We start from the raw sequence: 10000 nt of genomic DNA on the forward strand, positions 1-10000 counted from the left end.
AAGAGTAAGGGAGTAGGATTTCCTAAAATGACATAGGGATGGACATTTTTGGAAACCACTGAATTCGGATTCAGGAAAATTTATTTTGACTTTAAAACGTGCAGAAATGGTTTCTGTGCACATTGGTGAAATCGTTTCATCAATCGGAGTCACGATGAATTTTATATTAATTTCTGAACGAGCGGGCTTTGCTTGTCGGGCCCCAGCTTATGACTAATGGGCCCTAAGGTGTTAGTGGCCTGCATTATAAATAAGTTATTTCAGTACAGAAATTACACACAACAGGTCATTATTTTGAGAGCAATAATTTCGAAAACCCTAGCCCCTATTCTCTCTCAATTCGGCCGATCACCCTCCCACTCTGTCAGAGAAATTCCGGTCTGTGATTTTGAATCGCAGTAAGGAATAACGAATCAAATTCGTGTATTCTCTTCGCAGAAAACTTCTGATAGATTTTCTAGTGCAATCTATCAGAGGGATTAAACCTCTGTTCGTGGACCTGATTGAAGGCGTTCATCGGTTCCAGGGAGAGACAACAAGAGCAGAATTGTTCTGTTGGTGTCCATTAATCTCGTTGCGAGATTTGAGGTAAAATTTATTTAATTGTTATTTAAATTTTACACACACGTAATTCAATCGATGTATGGTTGATACCCACACCATGGAAACGTTCCATGAAAAATTTTAAACTTCCGCTGCACCGGGTATCAATCGTAATTGGTCTGGGAACTCGCCAGTTTTTCCAACAGTGGTATCAGAGCCAGGTTGCTCAGATCAATCGATTGAATAATCAATTGTACAAAATTTTTGAGTCTCGGTTTTTTGAAACAAAATAAATATTTTTAATAAAAAAAAAATTTTTTTTTTCCGGGGGGCGAAACCCGGGCAGCGATTGGATCGCTGCCCGGAGGGGGCAGCGATGGTCGCTGCCCCCAGGGGCGGCGCACGGCGCCGCCCAAAGAGGGCGCACGGCGCCGCCCAGGGCGGCGACCGTCGCCGCCCAGGGCGGCGCACGGCGCTGCCCAGGGCAGCGCTGTGCGCTGCCCAGGGCAGCGCTCGGCGCTGCCCAGGGCAGCGCACAGCGCCGCCCAGGGGCGGCGCCTGGCGCCGCCGCTGGGCGGCGCCGCCTAAGGGGGCAGCCGGGCTGCCCCGGCCCGCGCCCCGGGTGCGGGCCGGCCCGGGAGTGTCCCGGGCGGCCCGCGGGAAAAATTATATTTTAATTTTAATATTTAAAATTTTATTTTTGGTCCGGTCAAAAATTGTTTTTGATTGGTTCACGAGATTTCGGATCGAATTGTTCGAGTCCGTAAATTTTAAAATTGATTTTGGATAAATTTGAATTTTTGGAAAATTTTAATATTTTATCCGTAAATTGAATTTTGAAATCAATTATTTTGGTACAATTGATGATAAGATATGATCTTATGATATATTAGATAAAATATGATTTTATTTGTAAAATTGGATTTTATAGATAAAATATGATTTTATTTGATATGGAGATAAAATATGATTTTATATGTGAAATGTGATTTTATATATAAAATATGATTTTATCTTGTTTAAATTTGAATTGCCACAGCATGTTATCCAATAAATTAATTTTGAATTAAATGTTATTGGATAAGGATGATCGATTGCCATGACCAATTTTGTAGGTGTATGTTAGGAATTTACATTTTGTCTTTATTGTTGTTGGTTTTATTAATGGGCCTGGTTTATGGCCCGATATGAATGTCATATGTAATAAAAGTGGGCTTGGTTTATAGCCCGTTCCCACCCCCTAAAAATGTATCCCCTACTTGTCATTGTTATTTAATTGTAAATACATTAGATTTAGTGGGAGATCAAGATTTGAAGATGGTGGGCCCAGCAGACAATGAAGACTGAAGAAATGTAAATTGGAAGCATATGTAATAGGATTGCATTTGCATACTGCATATTACCTAGGATTGGACTAAGACCCGTGATTGGCAACCACGGGTCAATTAGAAATGGAATCGATCATCCTATATAATATGTGATATTATGATTGTATGCATGTTTAGACATAAATTGCGTGAATCCGGCAATGCATGCAATAAATTAAATATGATGAGACAAATATTTTTATAAATAAAATCCCTCATTTTAAATATGATTTAAAATTTATATCAAGATAAATAAAGGAAATTTAAATATTGTTTAAATGTTCCTACCTTCCATCAACGGTCAATGTATGTGATGCTACCCGCGGATACGGTCCGGCTCATATTATTGGGGGGGCCCGTCCGTCGGAAAGCTGTACATTGGATCGACAAATGTTGTAAGTTGGGTGGAACTCCCATGGGATCGGCTCATATTATTGGGGGATCCACATGGCGACCGTCCATCACAACTTAATATTGATGGGTCATCTTGACATGTCACTTTAAACGGCGTCATATTATTGGGCCCTTATTGGACATGAGGTAAATACATGGGGGTTGCTTTGGAAGCAATTGGGCTCTACCTTTTGAGAATTATGGTTGGCTGATATTATTCGGGACCATAAGTTTGTCAATTGGACTCCATGTTCTCACTAAGGAAAAAGTTTCCCGTTTTCACTAGAGGGTGGTGAAATCGTTAAAATAGTGGGAGTGAGATTCATAAAATTAAATTCGCCTATTTTATGTCTTAGTAAATTGTTAAACAATCATTGATATATGTCTGTTTTTCCTTTTCAGTATTTCATACAATGAATTCGCGAAATCCTTTATTCTCGATCCTCGAACAAAACAAGCTGACTGGCGCCAACTATACGGAATGGTTCCGGAAGTTGAAGATTGTCTTAACTTCGGAGAAAATGCTCTACGTGTTAGAGAAAGCACCTCCGAAGGAAGCACCAGCTGACATAAGTCCGGAGGAATTGGCCAAACTTGATGCATGGTGTGACCATGACATCAAGACCAAATGCTATATGCAAGCCTCGATGTCTGATGAACTCCAGAGGCGATTTGAGGACACGGTGAATGCTGCTGACATTCACACGCAACTCAAGGAACTTTTTGGGGCTCAGTCGAGGGCTGAAAGGTTCTCTACTGTTAAGGAGTTGATGACGTGCCGCATGCGTGAAGGGACTTCGGTCCGTGATCATGGGGTACGAGTGATTTGGCTCATACAGAAGTTAGCGACCCTTGATTTGGTGTTGGAGCATGAACTCAATGTGGACTTGCTGCTTCTATCTCTTCCTTCTTCATTTGATGGATTCGTGATAAATTTTAATATGAACAAGATAGAGGCCACCCTTGAAGAGATGGTCAATATGCTCGTTACATATGAATCCACACTTAAGAAGGATAAGCCAGCTTTCTTGGTGGGCTCCTCATCTTCTGCTAAGAAGGGGCCAAGTATGAAGGGCAAGAAACGTTCTGCCCCACCCAAGAAAGTGGAACCCGAGAAGAAGCAAAAGACAAAGGCTTCAAACGATGGAAAATCCAAGGATGTTTGCCATTACTGCAAGAAGCCGGGTCATTGGAAGCGCAACTGCAAGGAGTATCTTGGGCAGTTGGGAACTGCAAAGGGTATGTTCTATATCGAAATAAACATGTCACTTAATACAACTTCTTGGGTATTGGATACCGGATGTGGATCTCACATTTGCAATGATTTGCAGGTGATGACAAGAAGTCGCAGGCTTAGAATGGGTGAGACCCAGCTGAGGCTCGGGAATGGTTCCAGAGTTGAAGCTACGGCCATTGGAGATGTTTGTTTGATTTTGCAGAACGGTTTTAAATTATTGTTGAGAGATGTTTTATTTGTGCCAGATTTAATTAAAAACATTATTTCTATTTCTATGCTTGATAGAGATGGTTATTCTTGTAATTTTGTGAATGGGATTTGCAGTATTTACAAGAATGAATGTTTAATTGGAAATGGACAACTTGAAAACGATCTATACAATTTAAAACTAAAAGACGTTCCAGTAAATTGTATTGACAAACCGGCGACAACAAACAAAAGGAAAATCGATAGTCAAAACCCGGCAAACCTATGGCACGCTAGGCTAGGTCATATTTCCTCAAGGAGGATGAACAAGCTAGTGGGAGAGGGCATGTTTGATATGTCTGATATTAACTCTCTACCTACTTGTGAATCCTGCCTAAAAGGGAAAATGACTAAATCTCCTTTTAAGGGGAAGCCTGAACGTAGTCAGAATCTGTTGGATTTGATCCATACAGATGTTTGTGGTCCATTTAGAGTAGGGACTCAACATGGCCACACCTACTTCATTACCTTTACTGATGATTATTCTAGGTATGGGTATTTATATTTAATGAAATATAAGTCTGAAGCATTTGAAAAGTTCAAAGAATTCAAGGCTGAAGTAGAAAACAAGCTAGGTAAAAGTATTAAAGCACTTCGATCGGATCGAGGTGGAGAATACTTGAGTACCGAGTTTTTGGACTATCTAAAAGAGAATGGGATTCTCTCTCAGTGGACTCCTCCTATGACACCACAGCTTAATGGTGTATCGGAGCGTCGTAATCGAACTTTGTTGGACATGGTTCGATCTATGATGAGCTTCACTGAGCTTCCACCTTCGTTTTGGGGCTATGCGCTTGAAACGGCGGTATTGTTGTTGAACAACGTCCACACTAAAGCAGTGGACAAAACACCATACGAGTTATGGAATGGCAAAGCTCCTAAGTATTCGTACTTGAGGATTTGGGGATGTCCTGCTTACGTGAAACGGACAGTGGGAGATAAGTTGGATAGTCGATCCAGCTTGTGTTATTTTGTGGGGTATCCGAAGAATTCAATCGGATATTATTTCTATTATCCTGCTGAAACAAAGGTGTTTGTTTCACGGAATGCCACCTTCTTGGAGAAGGAGTTCTTATTGAATAAGAAAGGCGAGATGATGGAACTCGAAGAAGTTCGAGAAGAACCCGAAATACAAAATAACGATCCCACACCTCAGGAACCATTGCTGGACACGCCTGCACCTAGAAGATCCGAGAGGACTTCTAGACCTCCAGTTCGATATGGTCTTCTTCTTGAAGAGGGTCAAGATGAACCCGACATTGGATGTGATCCAAGAAGCTTCAAGGAAGCAATTTCTGATGCGGATTCGAATTTATGGCTTGAAGCTATGCAGTCAGAATTGGATTCGATGCATACTAACCAAGTCTGGTCTTTAGTGGATCCTCCCGATGGAATTGTTCCAATAGGGTGTAAATGGATCTACAAAAGAAAGCTTGGGCCTGATGGTAAGGTATTGACCTACAAGGCGCGATTGGTGGCGAAAGGTTACACTCAAAGGCAAGGAGTTGACTATGATGAAACCTTTTCACCAGTTGCAATGTTCAAGTCCATAAGAATCCTTATTGCCATAGCTGCATGGTATGACTATGAGATATGGCAAATGGATGTGAAGACTGCTTTTCTTAATGGAGACATTAAGGAAGAAATCTATATGAAGCAGCCTGAGGGGTACACATCCATGGGAAGCGAGCATAAGGTATGCAAGCTTCAGAGATCAATTTATGGTCTAAAACAAGCATCAAGAAGTTGGAACCAGAAATTTGATGAAACAATTAAAGACTTTGGTTTCATCAAGAACCCGGAGGAACCTTGCGTGTACAAGAAAGTAGTTAAGGATGCGGTGACATTCTTAGTACTTTATGTTGATGACATCCTACTCATTGGGAATGATGTAGGGATGTTGCAGTCAACAAAGATATGGTTATCAGGTAGATTTTCGATGAAGGATTTGGGTGAGGCATCCTACATTCTTGGGATACAGATCTATAGGGATAGATCTAAGAGAATGATAGGACTCACTCAATCAACCTACATCGATACCATATTGAAACGGTTTTCAATGGATGGGTCCAAGAGAGGACATCTACCCATGTGTCATGGAGTTTCTCTATCCAAGTCTATGTGTCCCAAGACTGATGCAGAGATAGAGAATATGACACATGTACCATATGCGTCAGCTATAGGTAGTATCATGTATGGGATGATATCTACCAGACCGGATGTAGCATTTGCTCTGAGTGTCACGAGCAGATATCAGTCTAATCCTGGTCAGATGCATTGGAAAGCCGTGAAGGACATTCTTAAGTACTTGCGAAGGACTAAGAATATGTTCATGGTTTATGGAGGACGAGAACTCAAACTGGAAGGCTATACCGACTCTAGCTTCCAAAGTGATGTGGATGACTCGAAGTCAACCTCTGGATTTGTGTTCATGCTCAATGGCGGTGCTGTCTCTTGGAAGAGTTCCAAGCAGGACACCACAGCGGATTCCACCACTGAGGCTGAATACATTGCAGCATCAGCTGCTGCTAAAGAGGCCGTTTGGATGAGGAATTTCGTCCAAGAGTTGGGCGTCATTCCTGAATTTGTTGGTCCAGTCCCGGTGTACTGCGACAACACGGGTGCCGTTGCTCAAGCAAAGGAACCAAGGTCTCATCAAAGATCCAAACACGTACTGAGGAAATACCACATAATCCGGGAGATTGTGGAAAGAGGAGACATCAGTGTCGAACGAGTGGCCTCTGCAGACAATATCGCTGATCCACTTACTAAGCCTTTGCCAGGACCATTGTTTGACAAACATCGCGAAGCAATGGGTCTACGTAGTATGACTAGTTGGCTATAGGGCAAGTGGGAGATTGTAAGAGTGGGTGCCCAGTGAGCCAACTTTGTGGCTATGGGCTTTGTTGACTCTTTGTATAAACAATCTTTTGTTTAATATTATTTACACTTTTATGGCAATGACTTTATATTACTTCATATTGTTATATTGCGATATACTATTGTTGTTTTGATAAAGACCTTGAATATACTATAGTGTATGTGAGATGTGGTAGAACATGGAGATGTCTATCATGAAATACATCTTATAGTCACTGTATATTCTAAAACCGTTCCTAGTCGATTGAGCCGTCCGATAATAAGGATAAGGATCGCTCGAGTTTGAGACTAGCATTTGCGATGCGGAGTACCACGTTTCATTGGTAGGGAACATGGAGATGTTCGAAGCATGCAAATGGATATTCATAGGATGAATAGTCGAACTACCCTATCCGGACTTTCCAAGTGGTTATCACTTATCGAGTGGATAAAGTCCGCGGTTTTGGTTGTACACCATTAGTCCTTACGACTTGAAACATCATGGAGACTCTATATGCTAGTACTGTGCTTTGACTCGTTTACCGACTCTGAGGGGGTCATCAGGTGTCGAGATTGGGTACAGTTACGACACATATAGGAGTCAATGCATTGTTGTCAAGGATTCACCACATACTTGCGAGTGTGGATATCCTATGCGATCTGAGGAGATATTAGTGTGACAAATCTCTGGCCAGAGTACTTGATGTGATTTAAGAAATGGTTTCTTAGTAGCACATGCGATGTCACTAATTTGATCTTCAAGATGTATTGCATAGTTATCGAATCTTGAGCGACTCTCGATATACCAATGGTTGTTGATTCGATCGGGATATATGGATGAAGGGACCGTACTGTACGTTAACCAAAATCTACTGGTTCTTGTTGGCACTATCAGTGATACCTAGGGAATCATGGGGCGATGTTGCTAGGCGCTTTACCATGATTCGTTGGGCAAGTCGGAAAGTGTTGTTCCGAGTCACAAGGAGTTGTGAGCCCACGGCTAGCTGTATCCCTGAACCATTGAGGGTCACACAGTGTAATGGAGTTTTAATCCCCGTTGAGATAGTTAAATTTAAAGAGTTAAATTTAATGAACTGAGGAGTTGGACTTCTTAAATAAGAGTAAGGGAGTAGGATTTCCTAAAATGACATAGGGATGGACATTTTTGGAAACCACTGAATTCGGATTCAGGAAAATTTATTTTGACTTTAAAACGTGCAGAAATGGTTTCTGTGCACATTGGTGAAATCGTTTCATCAATCGGAGTCACGATGAATTTTATATTAATTTCTGAACGAGCGGGCTTTGCTTGTCGGGCCCCAGCTTATGACTAATGGGCCCTAAGGTGTTAGTGGCCTGCATTATAAATAAGTTATTTCAGTACAGAAATTACACACAACAGGTCATTATTTTGAGAGCAATAATTTCGAAAACCCTAGCCCCTATTCTCTCTCAATTCGGCCGATCACCCTCCCACTCTGTCAGAGAAATTCCGGTCTGTGATTTTGAATCGCAGTAAGGAATAACGAATCAAATTCGTGTATTCTCTTCGCAGAAAACTTCTGATAGATTTTCTAGTGCAATCTATCAGAGGGATTAAACCTCTGTTCGTGGACCTGATTGAAGGCGTTCATCGGTTCCAGGGAGAGACAACAAGAGCAGAATTGTTCTGTTGGTGTCCATTAATCTCGTTGCGAGATTTGAGGTAAAATTTATTTAATTGTTATTTAAATTTTACACACACGTAATTCAATCGATGTATGGTTGATACCCACACCATGGAAACGTTCCATGAAAAATTTTAAACTTCCGCTGCACCGGGTATCAATCGTAATTGGTCTGGGAACTCGCCAGTTTTTCCAACACCTGAACCAAGGGACTTTGATGGTTGCAGGGGGGGTTCAGAGCACCAATACTCAAAGCTATGGCGGATCGAACATGCAACGAAATTCCACATGGACGCATCCAAACAACTGCCACAAGCACGAGATATCATGATCGAACCCACTCGAAACGTCTTTCCCAAGAACTCACAACCCCACCGATCTAACCCACCCCTACTTTTGGGGATGCAAACCTTACTGGAGTTTCAAGATTATTATCAACCTCATATGCAAGCACAGATATTCGGACACGAAGATGTGGGAAATCAATCGCAAGCGCGACCCATACTCCAATAAAGAGAACGGGACTCACACGACTTGCTCACCGATCCACGATAGCAATGACCATAATGTGCCTTCCGGCCCCACAAGCATCCTAAACCGAGGGACTTTGATGATCGCATAGGAGCTTAAGAACAACAATGACGAACACCAACGCATGCTTGATTCCCAAACACCGATATTCCTTCTTTCCGACCAACCGTAATAGAAAACAAGCCTACAAAGAGTTCGCGATCCGCATGTCTTAAAAGCTCATGCATGCAATATAGCAAGAAACGGGGTGCGAAATGACGTCGGGGTGAAAAAATGCCCCTGCCGGCCGCCGGTCGGAAAACCCGCCGGAGCGGCGGCCGGAAGGGGCGCCCATCGGGGAAGGTTGTCATGTGGTAGGACGAGCATGGGAGGCAATGGAAAGCATTGCCCCGATACCTCAACCAAGCCCATGGCCAAACACCCTCCTCCCCCTATAGTATACTTAAGAGAAAAAACCCAAGTTTCAGGAAAAGTGGGTTTTTGGGCTGAGGAATCATAATAAATTTTTTCTTTTTTAAAACATTTTTTTTGGGCCAAATGCGAATCCGACCACAAACATGCCTTATTTATGCATGAAACTCGAGGGAAATAAATATTTGTGCCGTGAGAATCATCAATTTACTCGCACGTTTGCGCTACGTGCCGCACTGGGCCGCCTGCCCGTGCGCACGGTGCCCCCAACTTGGGCACTCATGGTGGCACGAATCCGATGCCTTAGATGCATTATTTATGCATGAAAACTCATGAGAAAACAACATTGAGCCATGAGAATCAAATTTTGGCTCCCTCATTTGCGTTACGTGCCGCAAGGGGAAGCCCGCCCGTGCGCACGGTTACCCCAACTTGGGCACTCATGGGGGCACGAATCCGACGCCTTAGATGCATTATTTATGCATGAAAACTCGATAGAAAACAACATTGTGCCGTGAGAATCATAGTTTGGCTCGCTCGTTTGCGCTACGTACCGCACGGGGCAGCCCTCCCGTGCGCACGGTGCCCCCAACTTGGGCACTCATGGTGGCACGAATCCGACGCCTTAGATGCATTATTTATGCATAAAACTTGAGAGAAAACAAAATTTTGCCATGAGAATCATAGTCTGGCTTGCTCGTTTGCGCTACGTGCCGCACGTGGCCGCTCGCCCGTGCGCACGATGC

The sequence above is a fragment of the Henckelia pumila genome, chromosome 3 (genome assembly GCF_033568475.1).
Source record: "Henckelia pumila isolate YLH828 chromosome 3, ASM3356847v2, whole genome shotgun sequence".
Lineage (NCBI taxonomy): Eukaryota > Viridiplantae > Streptophyta > Magnoliopsida > Lamiales > Gesneriaceae > Henckelia > Henckelia pumila.